This window comes from Dendropsophus ebraccatus, chromosome 1 (genome assembly GCF_027789765.1).
Source record: "Dendropsophus ebraccatus isolate aDenEbr1 chromosome 1, aDenEbr1.pat, whole genome shotgun sequence".
NCBI classification, from domain to species: domain Eukaryota; kingdom Metazoa; phylum Chordata; class Amphibia; order Anura; family Hylidae; genus Dendropsophus; species Dendropsophus ebraccatus.
Window position 1 is genome coordinate 4,712,499 of NC_091454.1, and position 26,094 is coordinate 4,738,592.

Consider the following 26,094-nt stretch of genomic DNA (forward strand, 5'->3'; position numbering starts at 1 on the left):
GAGGGAGTCACCGGGCGAGCGGCTACTGACCTGCAGGGGCGAGGGAGTCACCGGGCGAGCGGCTACTGACCTGCAGGGGCAAGGGAGTCACCGGGCGAGCGGCTACTGACCTGCAGGGGCAAGGGAGTCACCGGGCGAGCGGCTACTGACCTGCAGGGGCCAGACTGTATACAGGGAGTCACCGGGCGAGGGGCTACTAACCTGCAGGGGCCAGACTGTATACTTGGTGCTATGTGCGGTATTATGTAGGCATAATATAGCAGTATCATCTTAGCACTATCTGGCAGTCAGATAGCATTATGCCGGCTGTATATAGCAGTATTATCTTGGCACTATCTGGTGGTATTATGAGGGCTGTATATAGCAGTATTATGTTAGCATTAGTTGGCATTCAGGTGGTATTATGAGTTTCATATAATGCAATATCATGAAGGCTGTATATAGCAGTATTACCTTGGCATTAAGATGTTTATATATGGTGCCATCATGAGGGCTGTATATGGCAGTATTATCTTGGCACTATATAGTGCTATCATGAGGGCTGTATATGGCAGTAATATTTTGGTGAGATCATGAGGGCTGTATATAGGGTTAGGGGTTAGGGTTATAGCAATATTACCTTGGCATTCAGGTGGTATTATGAGGTTCATATAACGCAATATCATGAGGGCTGTATATGGCAGTATTATCATGGCACTATATGGTGGTATCATAAGGGCTGTATATAGCAGTATTATCATGGCACTATATGGTGGTATCATAAGGGCTGTATATAGCAGTATTATCATGGCACTATATGGTGGTATCATAAGGGCTGTATATGGCAGTATTATCATGGCACTATATGGTGGTATCATAAGGGCTGTATATGGCAGTATTATCATGGCACTATATGGTGGTATCATAAGGGCTGTATATAGCAGTATTATCATGGCACTATATGGTGGTATCATAAGGGCTGTATATAGCAGTATTATCATGGCACTATATGGCAGTAAGACGGTGTAATGTAGGCTGAAACAGTGATAAAACCTATCAAGGAATGACCAGGGGGGGGGGCGGGGGGGGTAGTACTTTGCTTGTTGCCCCCAGGATAAGCCACAACTATAGAGATATCATTGATAACCATTAGACATGGTGGCATTGGCGCAGTGCTGAGGAGAGACCCCATATAGTGAGAGCCCACACCGGACCCCTGTGCCCACCGCAGGTCTCCACCACCTGTGCGCCATTTATTACCATCCCCACATGAGATTATAAAGCTGGCGTCCGCTCTGTCTGTTCCTGGATAATACGTAGCCTCCCAGACCGCCGACGTCTGAGCGGGGGAGACGGGCAGCATTACCCTGCCGGCTCCTGTGCCGCCATCACCCAGCTTTCCCAAGATGAGACAATCCTACAGAACGTCCAGACACGGCCGAGTCTCTAGGATCTCTCCTATTTTAGGGGTCTGTCTCTATAAATACATCCGCTCTGTATATTACACCAGAGAAGAGGCAGCAGATCCCCGTCCGTTCACACAGACACAACGGCCACAGCCTCATCTCATCTGCAGCTAAATCTACATTTTCTCCCCCCATAAAGCAGCGGCGGGCGGCCTGCAGGGGGCGCCGCTCCTGTCTATTCACTCCGCTCGCTCTCCAGACACAGAGGAAGGGCCCTGGCAGGGAAAAAAAAAGACAAAATCTTGGTGCAGTTTTAACAATAAAACAACCTTTGTCTGCGCCTTCCTTCCTGCGGTCACCATAGCGGGGTCCGGGGGGCCCCCCAATCCTGGGCTATCAGGGGCCAGCACTCCAGGGGTTAAGAAAGTTCCTCCCTGAGATCCCAGTGTGTACAGAGCCCAGCAGTAATCCCATAGATCCTCTGCAACCTGAGCTCTGCAGCCCCATCCCCCTCCTCCGGGACACTCAGGGGTTAAAGGGGTTCTCCTCCTCTCCAGCAATGGGGGAGGGGGGCAGGGGTAATATATACACAATGGCAGCCACTCTCCACCCCATCCCGGGGAAAAGTCACGGACAGTTCAGATTAACCCCCTCAGGCCCGGGGGGAGGGGGCCCAGCTCACTGCAGGGGAGGCCCCTCTATACACATATATACATTACACAGGTACCGTATATATCCTAATCCGCGCGGCCGCCGAGCAACAAACAATGTAACGAATTCGATTCCAAACGGACAAATCCAAAGAACACGGGGCGGGGGAGGGGGGTCGGTAACGGCGGCGGCGGGGGTCGTCGGGGTCGGGGTCTTACCTCCACACACAGCGGATGAGGGCTCCGGGCAGCTTCATGGCAGAGACCCCGCTGAGTGACAGGCGGAGAAGCGGCTGCAGTCGTCGGCTTCATTCACCTAGAGCGGGGGGGCGCAGCTGTCACCTCAGTCACACAGCGCCCCCTGCAGGGACCCCCCCATACCGGGGAGCGGGGCCTAGCTGCGGCCGGGGGGCTTCACCCCGAGCCCGGCGGACCGATCCCCCCAGGGTAGTGCTGCAGCCCCCCGTGAGCTCCCCCATGCAGGGAGCCCCACACCCGGCCTGCTGCGACTGACTGACCCCCTCACTCACTGACTGACTGACTGACTGCAAGCTGCTGCAAAAAGTTGAATTTAGAAAAGAGAAAAGGCAGCAGCAGCAGAAGGAGGAGAAGGGGGGAAGGAGGATAGAAGAGGAGGAGGATGGGGCTAGAGGAGGAGGATGGAAGAGGGGGGAGGATAGAAGAGGAGGGGGAGGAGGAGGATGGGGCTAGAGGAGGAGGAGGATGGAAGAGGGGGAGGAGGATGGGGCTAGAGGAGGAGGAGGAGGATGGAAGAGGGGGAGGAGGATGGGGCTAGAGGAGGAGGAGGAGGAGGAGGATGGAAGAGCAGGAGGAGGAGCAGGCAGCCTCAGTCTTTCTTTCTCCTGCTCCACCAAAGCAATCAAACGCCGATCCTGCCCCCCCCCCCCCAACATAGAGCAACAGATCAATCACATAGAGTGTCAGCTCTTCTGTCCACTGTAATAACAGTCACCAGGTGACAGGATACTGTACATTATCTCTGTACTATATGGCAGTATTATCTGTGTACTATATGGCAGTATTATGTGGATACTGTATGGCACTATTATCTGGATACTATATGGCACTATTATCTGGATACTATATGGCAGTATTATCTGGTCACTGTATGGCACTATTATCTGGATACTATATGGCACTATTATCTGGATACTATATGGCACTATTATCTGGATACTATATGGCAGTATTATCTGGATACTATATGGCAGTATTATCTGTGTACTATATGGCAGTATTATGTGGATACTGTATGGCACTATTATCTGGATACTATATGGCACTATTATCTGGATACTATATGGCAGTATTATCTGTGTACTATATGGCACTATAATCTGGATACTGTATGGCACTATTATTTGTATACTGTACGGCAGTATTATGTGGATACTGTATAGCGGTATTATCTGGATACTATATGGCACTATTATCTGGATACTGTACGGCAGTATTATGTGGATACTACATGGCACTATTTTGCTTCTACCCGAGAATCCACGTTCGGCCACGTCAGGGATCCGTGCACCCACCCATCCCCCTACAGCATTCAGGGGAATAGCTGTCCACCACCTCCAGGTGAGCTGATTCGACTTTCAACTTCTCACAGTATTATATGGCAGTATTATCTGGTCACTGTATGGCACTTTATTAGGTACACCTGTCCAACTGCACGTTACCACTTCATTTCTAATCAGCCAATCACATGGCGGCAACTCAGTGCATTTAGGCATGTAGACATGGTCAAGACAATCTCCTGCAGTTCAAACCGAGCATCAGTATGGGGAAGAAAGGTGATGTGAGGCCTTTGAACGTGGCATGGTTGTTGGTGCCAGAAGGGCTGGTCTGAGTATTTCAGAAACTGCTGATCTACTGGGATTTTCACGCACAACCATCTCTAGGGTTTACAGAGAATGGTCCGAAAAAGAAAAAACATCCAGTGAGCGGCCGTTCTGTGGGCGGAAATGCCTTGTTGATGCCAGAGGTCAGAGGAGAATGGGCAGACTGGTTCCAGCTGATAGAAAGGCAACAGTGACTCAAATAGCCAACCGTTACAGCCAAGGTAGGCAGAAGAGCATCTCTGAGCGCACAGTACACAGTATGGGCTACAGCAGCAGAAGACCACCCGTTACTAGCATGGTGTACCTAATAAAGTGGTCTGTGAGTGTATATGGCAGTATTATCTGGATACTGTACGGCAGTATTATGTGGATACTATATGGCACTATTATCTGGTCACTGTATGGCAGTATTATCTGGTCACTGTATGGCAGTATTATCTGGTCACTGTATGGCACTATTATCTGGATACTATATGGCACTATTATCTGGATACTGTACGGCAGTATTATGTGGATACTGTACAGCAGTATTATCTGGATACTATATGGCAGTATTATGTGGATACTGTACGGCAGTATTATCTGGATACTATATGGCAGTATTATCTGGTCACTGTATGGCACTATTATCTGGATACTATATGGCAGTATTATCTGGTCACTGTATGGCACTATTATCTGGATACAGGGGCGGTCTTGGCATTTCTGGGGCTCCAAGCGAAGTTATGTCTGGGCCCCCCCCCTCGACACGCACTCCACAACAATAGACCGCTATGTGCTGCCCCCAGTAGTATATACCCCTTGTGCGAAGCCACCACTAGTATATACCCCTTGTGTGCTTCCCCTCAGTAGTATATACCCCTTGTGTGCTTCCCCTCAGTAGTATATACCCCTTGTGTGCTTCCCCCAGTAGTGTATAGACAGTAGACGCCTGTGTGTTCCCCTAGTTATATATAGCCCCCCCGTGTGCTCCCCCAAAAGTATATAGACCCCATGTGTGCTGTCCCAGTTGTATATAGCCCTCCTGTGTGCTGCCCCCAGTCGTATATACCCCGTGTGCTGCCCCCAGTTGCATATACCCCCTGTGTGCTCCCCCACTAGTATATAGCCCCCCTGTGTGCTCCCCCACTTTTATATAGCTCCCCTGTGTGCTCCCTCAGTGGTATATAGCCCCCCTGTGTGCTCCCTCAGAAGTATATAGACCCCCTGTGTGCTCCCCCACTTTTATATAGCTCCCCTGTGTGCTCCCTCAGTGGTATATAGCCCCCCTGTGTGCTCCCTCAGAAGTATATAGACCTCCTGTGTGCTTCCCCACTTGGATATAGACCCCTGTGTGCTCCTCCAGTAGAATATAAACCCCCTGTGTGGTTCCCTCAGTAGTATATAGACCCCCTGTGTGCTCCACCAGTATTATATAGATCCCTGTGTGCTCCCCCAGTAGTATATAGACCACTATGTGCTCCTCCAGCAGTATATAGACCCCTTGTGTGCTGCCCCCAGTTATATATAGACCCCCTGTGTGCTGCCCCCCGTTATATATAGACCCCCTGTGTGCTCCCCAAGTTATATATAGACCCCGTGTGCTTCCCGTTGTTATATAAAGACCCCCTGTGTGCTGGCCCCAGTAGTATATAGACCCCCTGTGTGCCCCGCCAGTAGTATATAGCCCCCCTGTGTGCTCCCCCACTTGGATATAGACCTCCTGTGTGCTCCCCCACTTGGATATAGACCCCATTCTGCTGCCCCAAGTAGTATATAGACCCCCTGTGTGCTGACCCAAGTAGTATATAGACCCCTCTGTAAAGCCCCAGTAGTCTATACCCCCCTGTGTGCTCCCCCAGTTATATATAGCCCCCCTGTGTCTTCCCCATTATATAGCCCCCCTGTGTGCTCCCCCCATTTATAAAGACCCCCGCTGTGCGCTCCCCCAGTTACAAAGGCCCCTGTGTGCTCCCCCTCCCATATAGTATATAACACAATAAAACAAACACTTATACTCACCTGGGTCCGGGCGTCTCCTCTTCTCTTCACTCTTGTGGCTGCAGGAAGGGTTTTCCCTGCGATCACAAGAGGCCGCGCTCCCCTTGTCCTGGCGCTGATGCTCCAGTGATGTCACTGCAGCGCCGGCACCACAAGGACAAAGCTGCCACTTGTGACCCCAGGGAAAACCCTTCCTGCGGCCACAGGAGGGACTGACAGGAAGGGAGCCAATGTCTCCCGCCCTGTCAGTGCTGCTGCATGTAACTATGAGCGCTCATTACGAGTGCTCATAGTTACAGTTCAGATGACAGCAGCGAATGGGGCAGCGGCCCTGTCCAGCGGTCTTGAGCCCAAGAGAAGAGCGGGGCGTGGGGGCCCCCCTGGATGTTGGTGGCCCCAAGCGATTGCTTGGGGTGCTTGGTGCCAAAGACCACTCCTGTCTGGATACTATATGGCACTATTATCTGTATACTGTATGGCACTATTATCTGGATACTATATGGCAGTATTATCTGTATACTGTATGGCAGTATTATCTGGTCACTGTATGGCAGTATTATCTGTATACTATATGGCAGTATTATCTGGATACTGTATGGCAGTATTATCTGGATACTGTATGGCACTATTATCTGGATACTATATGGCAGTATTATCTGTATACTGTATGGCACTATTATCTGTATACTGTATGGCACTATTATCTGGATGCTATATGGCAGTATTATCTGTATACTGTATGGCAGTATTATCTGTATACTATATGGCAGTATTATCTGTATACTGTATGGTACTATTATCTGGATACTATATGACGGTATTATACGGATACTGTAGGCACTATTATCTGTATACTGTATGGCAGTATTATCTGTATACTATATGACGGTATTATACGGATACTGTAGGCACTATTATCTGTATACTGTATGGCAGTATTATCTGTATACTATATGACGGTATTATACGGATACTGTAGGCACTATTATCTGTATACTGTATGGCAGTATTATCTGTATACTCTATGGCACTATTATCTGTATACTGTATGGCACTATTATCTGGATGCTATATGGCAGTATTATCTGTATACTGTATGGCACTATTATCTGTATACTGTATGGCACTATTATCTGGATGCTATATGGCAGTATTATCTGTATACTGTATGGCAGTATTATCTGTATACTGTATGGCAGTATTATCTGTATACTGTATGGTACTATTATCTGGATACTATATGACTGTATTATACGGATACTGTAGGCACTATTATCTGTATACTGTATGGCAGTATTATCTGTATACTATATGACGGTATTATACGGAAACTGTATGGCAGTATTATCTGTATACTGTATGGCAGTATTATTTGTATACTGTATGGCAGTATTATCTGTATACTGTATGGCAGTATTATCTGTATACTGTATGGTACTATTATCTGGATACTGTATGGCAGTATTATCTGTATACTGTATGGTACTATTATCTGGATACTATATGACGGTATTATACGATATCGATATAGATAACTTGGGAGAGGAGGATGCGATCAGTCAGTGTGTGGTGCTGCGGCTGCTCCGGGATCCATCGCTCCTGTCTGCAGTGTCACGTGTGCAGAGTCCAGCGGCCTCAGATTACAGGGTCCACAGCCCGACCCCTCCCCCAACGGCCATGTGACCTAGGAGCCGCCCCCTCAGGGGTTAACTGATCACTGCACTGTAATCATATAGAGATCTGTATGTAAGGTCATCACCCCCATCATCATCATCACCACCATATAGAGCGGTGATCACCCCCTCCTGTATGAGTGTGTATATATCCATTCTGTGTAGGTATACAGCAGTGTATTATATACTTATTATCCTCCTGTATGAGTGTGTATATATCTCCCCATTCTGTGTAGGTATACAGCAGTGTATTATATACTTATTATCCCCCTCCTGTATGAGTGTGTATATCTCCCCATTCTGTGTAGGTATACAGCAGTGTATTATATACTTATTATCCTTCTGTATGAGTGTGTATATATCTCCATTCTGTGTAGGTATACAGCAGTGTATTATATACTTATTATCCTCCTGTATGAGTGTGTATATATCTCCCCATTCTGTGTAGGTATACAGCAGTGTATTGTATACTTATTATCCCCCTCCTGTATGAGTGTGTATATCTCCCCATTCTGTGTAGGTATACAGCAGTGTATTATATACTTATTATCCCCCTGTATGAGTGTGTATATATCTCCATTCTGTGTAGGTATACAGCAGTGTATTATATACTTATTATCCTCCTGTATGAGTGTGTATATATCTCCCCATTCTGTGTAGGTATACAGCAGTGTATTATATACTTATTATCCCCCTCCTGTATGAGTGTGTATATCTCCCCATTCTGTGTAGGTATACAGCAGTGTATTATATACTTATCCTCCTCCTGTATGAGTGTATATATCTCCATTCTGTGTAGGTATACAGCAGTGTATTATATACTTATTATCCTCCTGTATGAGTGTGTATACTGTATATCTCCCCATTCTATGTAGGTATACAGCAGTGTATTATATACTTATTATCCTCCTGTATGAGTGTGTATATATCTCCCCATTCTGTGTAGGTATACAGCAGTGTATTATATACTTATTATCCTCCTGTATGAGTGTGTATATATCTCCATTCTGTGTAGGTATACAGCAGTGTATTATATACTTATTATCCTCCTGTATGAGTGTGTATATATATCTCCAGTCTGTGTAGGTATACAGCAGTGTATTATATATTTATTATCCTCCTGTATGAGTGTGTATATATATCTCCATTTTGTGTAGGTATACAGCAGTGTATTATATACTTATTATCCTCCTGTATGAGTGTGTATATATCTCTCCATTTTGTGTAGGTATACAGCAGTATATTATATACTTATTTCCCCCCTCTATCCATCCATCTATATCTGTTTGCTCCTCTCCCGGTGGTGTGAGCGCCCTCTGCTGTCACACATGGGGGCAGCTGTGACCCTTATTACAGATCTGCGGCCGCCCTTCCCCCGGGGATAGTGAAGCTAGATAGGTGACTGAAGTATAATATGTCAGGATTACTGCAGTTGGCTGCTACATCTTGTGGTGCTATGTGTGACCCGTGACAGCAAGGTGGAGTCCCCCTTTAAATTGTCTCCTATGTGACCCGTGACAGCAAGGTGGAGTCCCCCTTTAAGTCAACTGCTGTGATACCCAGGGGAGCAGAGGAAAGATCTCGTTTAAGTTGTACCCTGTGTAACCCAGGCTGGAGGGTGGAGTTCCCCTTTAAGTTGACCCCATTTGACCCATGGGAGCAGAGTGAAGTTCCCCTTCAAAGGGCACTCCAGCGGAAAGCTTTCTCTTTCAAAACAACTATAGATTTGTAATTTACTTCTATTAAAAATCCTTGTCTTCCCATACTTATTAGCTGCTGTATGTCCTGCAGGAAGTGGTGTATTCTCTCCAGTGCTGCCACCTCTGTCCATGTCAGGAACTGTCCAGAGCAGGAGAGGTTTTCTATGGGGATTTGCTGCTGCTCTGGACAGTTCCTGACATGGACAGAGGTGGCAGCAGAGAGCAGTGTGTCAGACTGAGATATGGACTGAGCTGAAACTTTGCTAATGCTCTTTGTGGGAGAAATAAACTTTACCATGATAGAGATAGAGAGAGAGATAGATAGATAGATAGATAGATAGATAGATAGATAGATAGATAGATAGATAGATAGATAGATAGATAGGAGATAGGGAGATAGATAGATAGGAGATAGATAGATAGGAGATAGATAGATAGATAGATAGATAGATAGATAGATAGATAGATAGATAGATAGATAGATAGATAGGAGATAGGGAGATAGATAGGAGATAGATAGATAGATAGATAGATAGATAGATAGATAGGAGATAGATAGATAGATAGATAGGAGATAGATAGATAGATAGATAGATAGATAGGAGATAGATAAATAGATAGATAGATGATAGATAGATAGATAGATAGGAGATAGATAGATAGATAGATAGATAGGAGATAGATAGATAGATAGCTAGATAGGAGATAGATAGATAGATAGATAGATAGATAGCTAGATAGGAGATAGATAGATAGATAGATAGGAGATAGGAGATAGATAGGAGATAGATAGATAGGAGATAGATAGATAGATAGATAGATAGATAGGAGATGGATAGGAGATAGATAGATAGATAGATAGATAGATAGGAGATAGGAGATAGATAGATAGATAGGAGATAGATAAATAGATAGATAGATAGATAGATAGATAGAAGGGAGGGGACAGTGTTACAGGAAGGATACACAGTAAATCTGGTATAATGTGGCCCCCTAGTGGTGGGTAGGGTGATATTACGCTCGGTGTATGTGAGGCGTCGTCTCTCTACATCACTGAGGATAATAAAGCCACCGCCATATAGAATAGTGTACAGTACAGAAGCATAATACACAATGGGATATCAAGCTGTACAGTCAGTATAATGAAGATACTATATAATATCTAACAGTGTATACACAAACCTCCCCAGCATCCCTCTTTTGGAGGGACAGTCCCTACTTTTGAGCCAGGTCCCTCTGTCCCTCTTTGTCCCTTACATGTCCCTCTTTGTGGCCTAGAAATGAGACTGGTAGTAATAAGCTTCCTATGCTACAAAGTGTCTGGTGTCTTCCTGTATAATAGCCCCAAACCTGCAGACTATTCCACCATGTGCCGCACAACAGATCCTAGACATTGTTATATCCAGATGTGTCATGTGACATTATGGTCCCATACACACATCATATCATACATCATATCACCCATCATATCACCCATCATATCATACATCATATCACACATCATATCACCCATCATATCATACACATGATATCACACATGCAGTATATATGCCCCATACACACATATCACACATGCAGTATATATGCCCCATACACACATATCACACATGCAGTATATATGGCCCCATACACACATATCACACATGCAGTATATATGCCCCATACACACATATCACACATGCAGTATATATGGCCCCATACACACATATCACACATGCAGTATATATGGCCCCATACACACATATCACACATGCAGTATATATGGCCCCATACACACATATCACACATGCAGTATATATGCCCCATACACACATATCACACATGCAGTATATATGGCCCCATACACACATATCACACATGCAGTATATATGGCCCCATACACACATATCACACATGCAGTATATATGGCCCCATACACACATATCACACATGCAGTATATATGTCCCCATACACACATATCACACATGCAGTATATATGACCCCATACACACATATCACACATGCAGTATACAGTATATATACCCCATACACATATCACACATGCAGTATATATGGCCCCATACACACACATCACACATGCAGTATATATGTCCCCATACACACATATCACACATGCAGTATATATGACCCCATACACACATATCACACATGCAGTATATATGGCCCCATACACACACATCACACATGCAGTATACAGTATATGGCCCCATACACACATCACACATGCTGTATATATGCCCCATACACACATCACACATGCTGTATATATGCCCCATACACACATCATATCACACATGCAGTATATATGGCCCCATACACACATATCACACATGCAGTATACAGTATATGGCCCCATACACACATATCACACATGCAGTATATATGGCCCCATACACACATATCACACGTGTGTATGGGGCCATATATACTGCATGTGTGATATGTGTGTATGGGGCCATATATACTGCATGTGTGATATGTGTGTATGGGGCCATATATACTGCATGTGTGATATGTGTGTATGGGGCCATATATACTGCATGTGTGATATGTGTGTATGGGGCCATATATACTGCATGTGTGATATGTGTGTATGGGGCCATATACTGTATACTGCATGTGTGATATGTGTGTATGGGGCCATATATACTGCATGTGTGATATGTGTGTATGGGGCCATATATACTGCATGTGTGATGTGTGTATGGGGCCATATATACTGCATGTGTGATATGTGTGTATGGGGCCATATATACTGCATGTGTGATATGTGTGTATGGGGCCATATATACTGCATGTGTGATGTGTGTATGGGGCCATATATACTGCATGTGTGATATGTGTGTATGGGGCCATATATACTGCATATCACACATGCAGTATATATAGCCCCATACACACATCACACATGCAGTATATATGCCCCATACACACATCATATCACACATGCAGTATATATGCCCCATACACACATCATATCACACATGCAGTATATATGGCCCCATACACACATCATATCACACCTGCAGTATATATGGCCCCATACACACATATCACACATGCATTATATATGCTCCATACACACATCATATCACACCTGCAGTATATATGCCCCATACACACATATCACACCTGCAGTATATATGGCCCCTGTCACACATCATATCACACATGCAGTATATATGGCCCCATACACACATCATATCACACATGCAGTATATACGGCCTCATACACATCATATCACACATGCAGTATATATGGCCCCATACACACATATCACACCTGCAGTATATATGGCCCCTGTCACACATCATATCACACATGCAGTATATATGGCCCCTGTCACACATCATATCACACATGCAGTATATATGACCCCATACACACATCATATCACACATGCAGTATATATGGCCCCTGTCACACATCATATCACACATGCAGTATATATGGCCCCATACACACATATCACACATGCAGTATATATGGCCCCATACACACACATCACACATGCAGTATATATGTCCCCATACACACATATCACACATGCAGTATATATGGCCCCATACACACATATCACACATGCAGTATATATGGCCCATACACACACATCACACATGCAGTATATATGCCCCATACACACATCATATCACACATGCAGTATATATGGCCCCATACACACATCATATCACACATGCAGTATATATGGCCCCATACACACATCATATCACACCTGCAGTATATATGGCCCCATACACACATATCACACATGCAGTATATATGGCCCCATACACACATCATATCACACATGCAGTATATATGGCCCCATACACACATCATATCACACATGCAGTATATATGGCCCCATACACACATCATATCACACATGCAGTATATATGGCCCCATACACACATCATATCACACCTGCAGTATATATGGCCCCATACACACATATCACACATGCAGTATATATGGCCCCATACACACATCATATCACACATGCAGTATATATGGCCCCATACACACATCATATCACACATGCAGTATATATGGCCCCATACACACATCATATCACACATGCAGTATATATGGCCCCATACACAGATCTGTAGGTGTTACGGATTTATTTAGGGACTATGATCTATGCCACAAAAAATGATGAAACCATTGTGCGTCCGTGCCACCTATATGACAGGTGTCCCTGCAATTCCTAATCCTGTCCCCAGCTGCGGGTCCACAATTACATACAGGGTCAGTGATGTGTGATTGGGACATGATGATACATCACACATACTGGATCTGCCGCACATAACTTACTGCATCAACCTAATAGTCCTGGGATCTGTGTAAAGTGAACAGTCGTGTCAGGCGAGTGTCTAGCAGTGTGTAATGTTTGTTCTACAGTCTGAAATGTGCGGAAATCCTGCAATAGCGCCCCCTACATTGTACAGCCACCATAATGTGTTATAAGAGATCTGTAACCTGCAAGCATGCTGTGCCCCGGCCATTGTGACCCCTACATTGTACAGCCACCATAATGTGTTATAAGAGATCTGTAACCTTGAGGCATGCCGTGCCCCGGTCATTGTGCCCCCTACATTGTACAGCCACCATAATGTGTAATAAGAGATCTGTAACCTGCAAGCATGCCGTGCCCCGGTCATTGTGCCCCCTACATTGTACAGCCACCATAATGTGTAATAAGAGATCTGTAACCTGCAAGCATGCCATGCCCCTGCCATAGCGCCCCCTACATTGTACAGCCACCATAATGTGTTATAAGAGATCTGTAACCTGCAAGCATGCCATGCCCCTGCCATAGCGCCCCCTACATTGTACAGCCACCATAATGTGTTATAAGAGATCTGTAACCTTCAGGCATGCCGTGCCCCGGCCATTGTGCCCCCTACATTGTACAGCCGCCATAATGTGTAATAAGAGATCTGTAACCTTCAGGCATGCCGTGCCCCCGCCATTGTGCCCCCTACATTGTACAGCCACCATAATGTGTTATAAGAGATCTGTAACCTGCAAGCATGCCGTGCCCCTGTCATTGTGCCCCCTACATTGTACAGCCGCCATAATGTGTTATGAGATCTGTAACCTGCAAGCATGCCGTGCCCCTGCCATTGTGCCCCCTACATTGTACAGCCGCCATAATGTGTTATAAGAGATCTGTAACCTGCAAGCATGCCGTGCCCCGGCCATTGTGCCCCCTACATTGTACAGCCGCCATAATGTGTAATAAGAGATCTGTAACCTTCAGGCATGCCGTGCCCCCGCCATTGTGCCCCCTACATTGTACAGCCGCCATAATGTGTTATGAGATCTGTAACCTGCAAGCATGCCGTGCCCCCGCCATTGTGCCCCCTACATTGTACAGCCACCATAATGTGTTATAAGAGATCTGTAACCTTCAGGCATGCCGTGCCCCGGCCATTGTGCCCCCTACATTGTACAGCCACCATAATGTGTAATAAGAGATCTGTAACCTGCAAGCATGCCGTGCCCCGGCCATTGTGCCCCCTACATTGTACAGCCACCATAATGTTTTATGAGATCTGTAACCTGCAAGCATGCCGTGCCCCGGTCATTGTCAGTTATAACCAGGCCCTGGAGCAAATTCATGTATGGACTGTCCCTTTAAGGCCCTGACCTGTTACATTATAAAATTAAAGGGGGATTCCACTATGACTTCCTTGCCTCGCCGCCTGTGACCCACGATGCATCAGGACGGACGCAGAGAAAACAAGATGGAACAGGGAGCCCCACGTCCTGTCAGTGAGTCACAGCACTGGGAAAGCTGGGTGACAAACAACATGGCCGCCATCATATCCGCCACCCAGCTTTCCCAGGTTCCTGAATACTAACAGAGAGATATCACTGAGATTGGTGGTAGGCTGAGGGATAACCCCTGGATAACCCCTGGAGACCCCTGGATAACCCCTGGAGTGCCTGGACCTGTGTATTGCAGTGACTACACCACGGGGTGGGGTCAGGAGGGGTCATTCACGGACTCTCAGCTCCTCCCACCTATCTGCCAGGTCTATTCGCCTCCATACAACATAACACAGAGATTCTAAACTACAGCTCCCAGCAGCCTTTTCTCCCACTTCCGCTGTAGGAGCCGCGATCCACAGGGCTGATGGGAGTTGTAGTTTTCTGGTGTCGGTTCCCGGCTTTATCATCCGCACCCAGAACTACATATCCCGGCGGCGCGCGGGAACGGGCTCCCTCTGGCGGCGAGGAGGCGCATTGCGGCGCTATGAGCTTCATTCCGGGAGTGACAGACAGGTGAGTGGTCCCGGGCGGGGGGCGATGCTGCTGCAGCTGCTCTTCTCTCCGCTGATGCTGCTGCGGAGGGTTCGGTGCTTTGTGGCAGCAGCAGGGAGAGCTCTTCTCAGACTGTAACGATTCTCTTATTTCATACAAGTTTCCCTCCAAGTTTTACAGGCGTGTGAAGAAGGGATACTGGGAGCAATGGGATACTGGGAGCAATGGGATACTGGGAGCAATGGGATACTGGGAGCAATGGGATACTGGGAGCAATGGGATACTGGGAACAGGGAGTAATGGGATACTGGGGGGGGGGGGGGGCTATGGGATACTGGGAGCAATGGGATACTGGGAGCAATGGGATACTGGGAGCAATGGGATACTGGGAGCAATGGGATACTGGGAGCAATGGGATACTGGGAGTAATGGGATACTGGGGGGGGGGCTATGGGTTACTGGGAGTAATGGGATACTGGAAGCAATGAGATACTGGGAACAGGGAGTAATGGGATACTGGGAGCAATGGGATACTGGGAGCAATGGGATACTGGGAGTAATGGGATACTGGGAACAGGGAGTAATGGGATACTGGGGGGGGCTATGGGATACTGGGAGCAATGGGATACTGGGAGCAATGGGATACTGGGAACAGGGAGTAATGGAATACTGGGGGGGGGGCTATGGGATACTGGGAGCAATGGGATACTGGAAGCAATGGGATACTGGGAGCTGGGGGGGCTATGGGATACTGGGAGTAATGGCATACTGGGAGCTGGGAGTAATGGGATACTGGGGGGGGGGCTATGGGATACTGGGAGCAATGGGTTACTGGGAGTAATGGGATACTGGGAGTAATGGGATACTGGAAGCAATGAGATACTGGGAACAGGGAGTAATGGGATACTGTGAGCAATGGGATACTGTGAGCAATGGGATACTGTGAGCAATGGGATACTGGGAGCAATGGGTTACTGGGAGCAATGGGATACTGTGAGCAATGGGATACTGTGAGCAATGGGATACTGTGAGCAATGGGATACTGTGAGCAATGGGATACTGTGAGCAATGGGATACTGTGAGCAATGGGATACTGGGAGCAATGGGTTACTGGGAGCAATGGGATACTGGGAGTAATGGGATACTGGGAACAGGGAGTAATGGGATACTGGGGGGGGCTATGGGTTACTGGGAGTAATGGGATACTGGGAGTAATGAGATACTGGGAACAGGGAGTAATGGGATACTGGGAGCAATGGGATACTGGGAACAGGGAGTAATGGGATACTGGGGGGGGGCTATGGGATACTGGGAGCAATGGGATACTGGAAGCAATGGGATACTGGGAGCTGGGGGGGCTATGGGATACTGGGAGTAATGGCATACTGGGAGCTGGGAGTAATGGGATACTGGGGGGGGGCTATGGGATACTGGGAGCAATGGGTTACTGGGAGTAATGGGATACTGGGAGTAATGGGATACTGGAAGCAATGAGATACTGGGAACAGGGAGTAATGGGATACTGGGAGCAATGGGATACTGGGAGTAATGGGATACTGGGAACAGGGAGTAATGGGATACTGGGGGGGGGGCTATGGGATACTGGGAGCAATGGGATACTGGGAACAGGGAGTAATGGGATACTGGGGGGGGGGCTATGGGATACTGGGAGTAATGGGATACTGGGGGGGGGCTATGGGATACTGGGAGTAATGGGATACTGGGAGCGGGGGGGCTATGGGATACTGGGAGTAATGGGATACTGGGAGCGGGGGGGGGCTATGGGATACTGGGAGCAATGGGATACTGGGAGTAATGGGATACTGGGAGCGGGGGGGGCTATGGGATACTGGGAGTAATGGCATACTGGGAGCAGGGAGTAATGGGATACTGGGAGCGGGGGGGGGGGCTATGGGATACTGGGAGTAATGGGATACTGGGAGCAGGGAGTAATGGGATACTGGGAGCAATGGGATACTGGGAGCGGGGGGGAGGGGGCTATGGGATACTGGGAGCAATGGGATACTGGGAACAGGGAGCAATGGGATACTGGAAGTAATGGGATACTGGAAGTAATGGGATACTGGGAACAGGGAGTAATGGGATACTGTGAGCAATGGGATACTGTGAGCAATGGGATACTGTGAGCAATGGGATACTGTGAGCAATGGGATACTGGGAACAGGGAGTAATGGGATACTGGGGGGGGGGGGCTATGGGATACTGGGAGTAATGGGATACTGGAAGCAATGGGATACTGGGAACAGGGAGTAATGGGATACTGGGGGGGGCTATGGGATACTGGGAGCAATGGGATACTGGGAGCAATGGGATACTGGGAGCTGGGGGGGGCTATGGGATACTGGGAGTAATGGCATACTGGGAGCTGGGAGCAATGGGATACTGGGAGCAATGGGATACTGGGAACAGGGAGTAATGGGATACTGGGAGCTATGGGATACTGGGAGCAATGGGTTACTGGGAGTAATGGGATACTGGGAACAGGGAGTAATGGGATACTGGGTGGGGGGCGGCTATGGGATACTGGGAGCAATGGGATACTGGGAGCGGGGGGGGGGGTATGGGATACTGGGAGTAATGGGATACTGGGAGCAAGTGGATACTGGGAGTAATGGGTTACTGGGAGCGGGGGGGGCTATGGGATACTGGGAGTAATGGGATACTGGGAACAGGGAGCAATGGGATACTGGGAGCAATGGGATACTGGGAGCGGGGGGGGCTATGGGATACTGGGAGTAATGGGATACTGGGAACAGGGAGCAATGGGATACTGGGAGCGGGGGGGGGGGGCTATGGGATACTGGGAGTAATGGGATACTGGGAGCTGGGAGTAATGGGATACTGGGAGCCGGGGGGGGGGAGGTCAATGGGAGCTGGGAGTAATGGGTTACTGGGAGCTGGGGGGTAATGGGTTACTGGGAGCTGGGGGGTAATGGGTTACTGGGAGCTGGGGGGTAATGGGTTACTGGGAGCTGGGGGGTAATGGGTAAGTGTGCGTTCACACTGCAGTAAAGAGGCGGAAATTGTGAGTGGAATCTCCACCGCCACCACCGTCCTCCGCTCAAAGAATTGACCTGTCAGAGACCCCAGAGAGCGGAGGCGCCATATGCGTAACATGGAGGCAGGCGGGATTCTGAGCGGAGTCTGTGGTGGGGATTCCGCTTGGAAATCAGTGTGAATGCACCCTCACTGGGAGCTGGGGGCAGTGGGTTACTGGGGACAGTGGGTTACTGGGGGTTGGGGGGACGAGGTGTAATCGCGGCCTCTTCTGTCAGATTGGGGTCTCAGACATTATCCCTGACCTCTGACACCATGTGACCCCCCCAGCGTTTATTAATGCCAGGTAATTGTAGATGGGTGCCACAGTCAGAAATCTGTTGCTGCACCCTCCTGCCCCCCCCCCCCCCCAGCGTTGTCGCTGCGCCCTCCCACCATTTTCCCACCCTCTCAGTGGAGGATTCCCCTCTGTACTCGCGGTCTCTCCTTTCTCGCTGCTCTCTTGTCATCTTGCGGCGACCAGTCAAGGCCACATTCCTGACATTCCCGGTCACTGGTTCCCCTGAAATGTAGTGATGCAGAACCTGGCGGCAGATGGCGCCTCCTGCCCCACACCAACACAAGGTAACACCCCCACCCCACCCCCAATTGGATGGCTCTGAGCTCCCCAGCATTGTCTACACTGTACATTGTATCACTGAGCTCCCCAGCATTGTCTACACTGTACATTGTATCACTGAGCTCCCCAGCATTGTCTACACTGTACATTGTATCACTGAGCTCCCCAGCATTGTCTACACTGTACATTGTATCACTGAGCTCCCCAGCATTGTCTACACTATACATTGTATCACTGAGCTCCCCAGCATTGTCTACACTATACATTGTATCACTGAGCTCCCCAGCATTGTCTACACTATACATTGTATCACCGAGATCCCCAGCATTGTCTACACTATACATTGTATCACCGAGATCCCCAGCATTGTCTACACTATACATTTTATCACCGAGATCCCCAGCATTGTCTACACTGTACATTGTATCACTGAGCTCCCCAGCATTGTCTACACTATACATTGTATCACCGAGATCCCCAGCATTGTCTACACTATACATTGTATCACTGAGCTCCCCAGCATTGTCTACACTATACATTGTATCACTGAGCTCCCCAGCATTGTCTACACTATACATTGTGTCACCGAGATCCCCAGCATTGTCTACACTATACATTGTATCACTGAGCTCCCCAGCATTGTCTACACTATACATTGTATCACCGAGATCCCCAGCATTGTCTACACTATACATTGTATCACCGAGATCCCCAGCATTGTCTACACTATACATTGTATCACTGAGCTCCCCAGCATTGTCTACACTATACATTGTATCACTGAGCTCCCCAGCATTGTCTACACTATACATTGTATCACTGAGCTCCCCAGCATTGTCTACACTATACATTGTATCACTGAGCTCCCCAGCATTGTCTACACTATACATTGTATCACTGAGCTCCCCAGCATTGTCTACACTATACATTGTATCACTGAGCTCTCTGCAGCTTCTGGATGTAAATAGACAATAATCAATTGACTAGTTGGATGGCAGGTGAGATGCTGATGCATGCGTAATATATATATATACCAAAGCTGTTCCAATGGGAGCACCGACTTACCGCAGGTGCTGAAATCTAGTAATACTATAGGGAAAGCAAACTCTCTGCTGCCTTATAAAACAAAGGAAATAATGACAATAATGTCAGTGCAGTGTGTGATCTGCGGGAGGAGGGGAAGGTGCTAGAACAAGGCTTAGAGTGTGTTACACAGTGTTACTGCTATACAGGTCCAGGCAGGTTTCCCGGAATATGTGATCTGACTGTATAAAGGTCATAGAGCAGGAGAATAATATAACTGCTATAATACTGCCCCCTATATACAGGGATATAACTACTATAATACTGCCCCCTATATACAGGAATATAACTACTATAATACTGCCCCCTATATACAGGGATATAACTACTATAATACTGCCCCCTATATACAGGAATATAACTACTATAATACTGCTCCCTATATACAGGAATATAACTACTATAATACTGCCCCCTATATACAGGAATATAACTACTATAATACTGCTCCTATATACAGGAATATAACTACTATAATACTGCTCCTATATACAGGGATATACTACTATAATACTGCTCCTATATACAGGGATATAACTACTATAATACTGCTCATATATACAGGAATATAACTACTATAATACTGCTCCTATATACAGGAATATACTACTATAATACTGCTCCTATATACAGGAATATAACTACTATAATACTGCCCCTATATACAGGGATATAACTACTATAATACTGCTCCTATATACAGGAATATACTACTATAATACTGCTCTTATATACAGGGATATAACTACTATAATACTGCCCCTATATACAGGAATATAACTACTATAATACTGCTCCTATATACAGGGATATAACTACTATAATACTGCTCCTATATACAGGAATATAACTACTATAATACTGCTCCTATATACAGGAATATAACTACTATAATACTGCTCCTATATACAGGGATATAACTACTATAATACTGCCCCTATATACAGGAATATAACTACTAGAATACTGCTCCTATATACAGGGATATAACTACTATAATACTGCCCCCTATATACAGGAATATACTACTATAATACTGCTCTTATATACAAGAATATAACTGCTATAATACTGCTCCTATATACAGGGATATACTACTATAATACTGCTCCTATATACAGGGATATACTACTATAATACTGCCCCTATATACAGGAATATAACTACTATAATACTGCCCCCTATATACAGGGATATAACTAATATAATACTGCCCCCTATATACAGGAATATAACTACTATAATTCTGCCCCCTATATACAGGAATATACTATTAAAATACTGCCCCTATATACATGAATATAACTACTATAATATTGCTCCTATATGCAGGAATATACTACTATGATACTGCCCCTATATACAGAAATATAACTACTATAATACTGCTCTTATATACAAGAATATAACTGCTATAATACTGCTCCTATATACAGGGATATACTACTATAATACTGCTCCTATATACAGGGATATACTACTATAATACTGCCCCTATATACAGGAATATAACTACTATAATACTGCCCCCTATATACAGGGATATAACTAATATAATACTGCCCCCTATATACAGGAATATAACTACTATAATTCTGCCCCCTATATACAGGAATATACTATTAAAATACTGCCCCTATATACATGAATATAACTACTATAATATTGCTCCTATATGCAGGAATATACTACTATGATACTGCCCCTATATACAGAAATATAACTACTATAATACTGCTCCTATATACAGGAAAATAACTACTATAATACTGCTCCTATATACAGGAAAATAAGTACTATAATACTGTTCTTTATCTACAAGAGTATTAGGTATTGATTATGTATCAGGGACAGATGGAGGATAATGTGAGGGCAGTATTGGGAGCTGTGTAGTTTTAAAATGGCTCCTGTCCTATCACTTTTTATGTCAGTACATGCTGTCCACAGCTCTCCTGGGTGAAGTCATAGGAGAAGACTGGTGAAAAATTTTATTAAATTATTGTATTGTCCCCCCCCCCCCCCCCCCCCCCCCCAAAAAAAAAAAAAAATTATACAAATCACCAATATAGACTTATTATGGGAAATGCACAAAAGACGCTTTTTCCCCTGCACTTAGTACTGCATCAGGGCTTCACTTCCTGGATAACATGGTAATGTCACAACCCGACTCCCAGAGCTGTGCGGGCTGTGGCTGCTGGAGAGGATGATGGCAGAGGGACACTGAGCGTCCCCCTGCTATCATTCTACTTTTTCTTTTATACTGTGAGTCACTTGTCAAAATTGTCTGCCAGCAGAATCACTGTTCTTCACTATGACACTTAGTCTGCTACCAGACAAGGTTTTAGAACAGGCCTCCTGACATAATCTGACCGGTGACTCACAGGATTAACTTCACCCAGGAGAGCTGTGGACGTTGGAGGATCACTGACGTACAGAATATGATGAATCGATAATAAAGTCTTGTCATAGGCCGGTAATTCTCTCCTAAGGAGATCGGCCTTAGAGGTTGATGGGGAGGCTGCCCCTAGGTGTTGGTGATATTGATGGATCTTGCTGTTTCCTCCATGGCCAACTACCTAATACTGTTGTCTGAGGCGATCACAGGGACGCCCTCAGTGTTAATGAGGTGCAGGAGGAATCAGCCAATAGGTATACGCTCAGATTAGCTTGGCGGCCTCAGTGGGTCAGGTGCACGCTCGGTATAGCTTGGCGGCCTCAGTAGGTCAGCTGCACGCTCAGTATAGCCTGGTGGCCTCAGTGGGTCAGATGCACGCAGAGTATAGCTTGGCGGCCTCAGTAGGTCAGCTGCACGCTCAGTATAGCCTGGTGGCCTCAGTGGGTCAGATGCACGCAGAGTATGGCTTGGCGGCCTCAGTGGGTCAGCTGCACGCTCAGATTAGCTTGGCGGCCTCAGTGGGTCAGGTGCACGCTCGGTATAGCTTGGCGGCCTCTGTAGGTCAGCTGCACGCTCAGTATAGCCTGGTGGCCTCAGTGGGTCAGATGCACGCAGAGTATAGCTTGGCGGCCTCAGTAGGTCAGCTGCACGCTCAGTATAGCCTGGCGGCCTCAGTGGGTCGGCTGCACGCTCAGTATAGCTTGGCGGCCTCAGTGGGTCAGCTGCACGCTCGGTATGGCTTGGCGGCCTCAGTGGGTCAGCTGCACGCTCGGTATGGCTTGGCTGCCTCAGTGGGTCAGCTGCACGCTCAGTATAGCTCGGCTTACCTCAGTGGGTCAGCTGCACGCTCAGTATAGCTTGGCTGCCTCAGTGGGTCAGCTGCACGCTCAGTATAGCTCGGCTGCCTCAGTGGGTCAGCTGCACGCTCAGTATAGCTTGGCTGCCTCAGTGGGTCAGCTGCACGCTCATTATAGCTCTGCTGCCTGAGTGGGTCAGCTGCACGCTCAGTATAGCCTGGCGGCCTCAGTGGGTCAGATGCACGCTCGGTATAGCTTGGCGGCCTTAGTGGGTCAGCTGCACGCAGAGTATAGCTTGGCGGCTTCAGTGGGTCAGTATAGCTTGGCGGCTTCAGTGGGTCAGCTGCACACTCAGTATAGCTCGGTGGCCTCAGTGGGTCGGCTGCACGCTCAGTATACCTTGGCGGCCTCAGTAGGTCAGCTGCACGCTCAGTATAGCCTGGCGGCCTCAGTGGGTCGGCTGCACGCTCAGTATAGCTTGGCGGCCTCAGTGGGTCAGCTGCACGCTCGGTATGGCTTGGCGGCCTCAGTGGGTCAACTGCACGCTCGGTATGGCTTGGCTGCCTCAGTGGGTCAGCTGCACGCCCAGTATAGCTCGGCTGCCTCAGTGGGTCAGCTGCACGCTCAGTATAGCTTGGCTGCCTCAGTGGGTCAGCTGCACGCTCAGTATAGCTCTGCTGCCTCAGTGGGTCAGCTGCACGCTCAGTATAGCCTGGCGGCCTCAGTGGGTCAGCTGCACGCTCGGTATTGCTTGGCGGCCTCAGTGGGTCAGCTGCACGCTCAGTATAGCTCGGCTGCCTCAGTGGGTCAGCTGCACGCTCAGTATAGCTCGGCTGCCTCAGTGGGTCAGCTGCACGCTCAGTATAGCTCGGCTGCCTCAGTGGGTCAGCTGCACGCTCAGTATAGCTCGGCTGCCTCAGTGGGTCAGCTGCACGCTCAGTATAGCCTGGTGGCCTCAGGGGGTAGCTGCACGCTCAGACACACTTGGCCTCTCTGGGACTTCTACACTCCTGTCACTTATTTGAGCACCCAGTTTCCCAGTATGATGGTGGTGGACGGTGGCTCCTCATACCAGCTGGACCCCACAGCCTCCCAGCAGCTAGGAAATGGGGACAAGGGAGCCATGACGCCATACCTTCCTCCTCCTCCTCCAGCCTCCCCATGAGCACTGGTGGACGCCATACCTTCCTCCTCCTCCGGCCTCCCCATGAGCACTGGTAGACGCCATACCCTCCTCCTCCTCCGGCCTCCCCATGAGCACTGGTGGACGCCATACCTTCATCCTCCTCCTCCTCCGGCCTCCCCATGAGCACTGGTGGACGCCATACCTTCATCCTCCTCCTCCTCCGGCCTCCCCATGAGCACTGGTGGACGCCATACCTTCCTCCTCTTCCGGCCTCCCCATGAGCACTGGTGGACGCCATACCTTCCTCCTCCTCCGGCCTCCCCATTAGCACTGTGGACGCCATACCTTCCTCCTCCTCCGGCCTCCCCATGAGCACTGGTGGACGCCATACCTTCCTCCTCCGGCCTCCCCATTAGCACTGGTGGACGCCATACCTTCATCCTCCTCCCTCCCCATGAGCACTGGTGGACTCCATACCTTCCTCCTCCTCCGGCCTCCCCATTAGCACTGGTGGACGCCATACCTTCCTCCTCCTCCTCCGGCCTCCCCATAAGCACTGGTAGACGCCATACCTTCCTCCTCCTCCCTCCCCATGAGCACTGGTGGACTCCATACCTTCCTCCTCCTCCGGCCTCCCCATTAGCACTGGTGGACGCCATACCTTCCTCCTCCTCCGGCCTCCCCATGAGCACTGGTGGACGCCATACCTTCCTCCTCCTCCGGCCTCCCCATGAGCACTGGTGGACGCCATACCTTCCTCCTCCGGCCTCCCCATTAGCACTGGTGGACGCCATACCTTCATCCTCCTCCCTTTCCATGAGCACTGGTGGACGCCATACCTTCCTCCTCCTCCCTCCCCATGAGCACTGGTGGACGCCATACCTTCCTCCTCCTCCCTCCCCATGAGCACTGGTGGACGCCATACCTTCCTCCTCCTCCCTCCCCATGAGCACTGGTGGACGCCATACCTTCCTCCTCCTCCGGCCTCCCCATGAGCACTGGTGGACGCCATACCTTCCTCCTCCTCCTCCCTCCCCATGAGCACTGGTGGACTCCATACCTTCCTCCTCCTCCGGCCTCCCCATTAGCACTGGTGGACGCCATACCTTCCTCCTCCTCCGGCCTCCCCATGAGCACTGGTGGACGCCATACCTTCCTCCTCCTCCGGCCTCCCCATGAGCACTGGTGGACGCCATACCTTCCTCCTCCTCCGGCCTCCCCATGAGCACTGGTGGACGCCATACCTTCCTCCTCCGGCCTCCCCATTAGCACTGGTAGACGCCATACCTTCCTCCTCCTCCCTCCCCATGAGCACTGGTGGACTCCATACCTTCCTCCTCCTCCGGCCTCCCCATTAGCACTGGTGGACGCCATACCTTCCTCCTCCTCCGGCCTCCCCATGAGCACTGGTGGACGCCATACCTTCCTCCTCCTCCGGCCTCCCCATGAGCACTGGTGGACGCCATACCTTCCTCCTCCGGCCTCCCCATTAGCACTGGTGGACGCCATACCTTCATCCTCCTCCCTTTC

At 48.2% G+C, this 26,094-nt stretch overlaps 2 protein-coding genes across 6 annotated transcripts in view; one reads left to right on the top strand and one right to left on the bottom strand.

Moving 5' to 3' along the window:
* Positions 1-2,631, bottom strand: part of HIPK2 (homeodomain interacting protein kinase 2) — a 39,916-nt gene extending 37,285 nt beyond the window's left edge. For 2 of the 3 annotated variants that reach the window (XM_069964143.1, XM_069964135.1), the window contains exon 1: positions 2,255-2,630. The gene's annotated coding sequence lies outside the window, so the exon portion shown is untranslated. Of the gene's footprint in view, positions 1-2,254 lie in introns of all 3 variants that reach the window. The other variant, XM_069964130.1, reaches the window with a different exon arrangement.
* TBXAS1 (thromboxane A synthase 1) overlaps positions 1-26,094 on the top strand; it is a 47,243-nt gene that overhangs the window by 5,132 nt on the left and 16,017 nt on the right. For 2 of the 3 annotated variants that reach the window (XM_069964156.1, XM_069964175.1), the window contains exon 1: positions 15,474-15,547. The exons of the other annotated variant lie outside the window; for it this stretch is intronic. The gene's annotated coding sequence lies outside the window, so the exon portion shown is untranslated. Of the gene's footprint in view, positions 1-15,473; positions 15,548-26,094 lie in introns of those variants that run through there. 3 annotated transcript variants of the gene reach the window in all.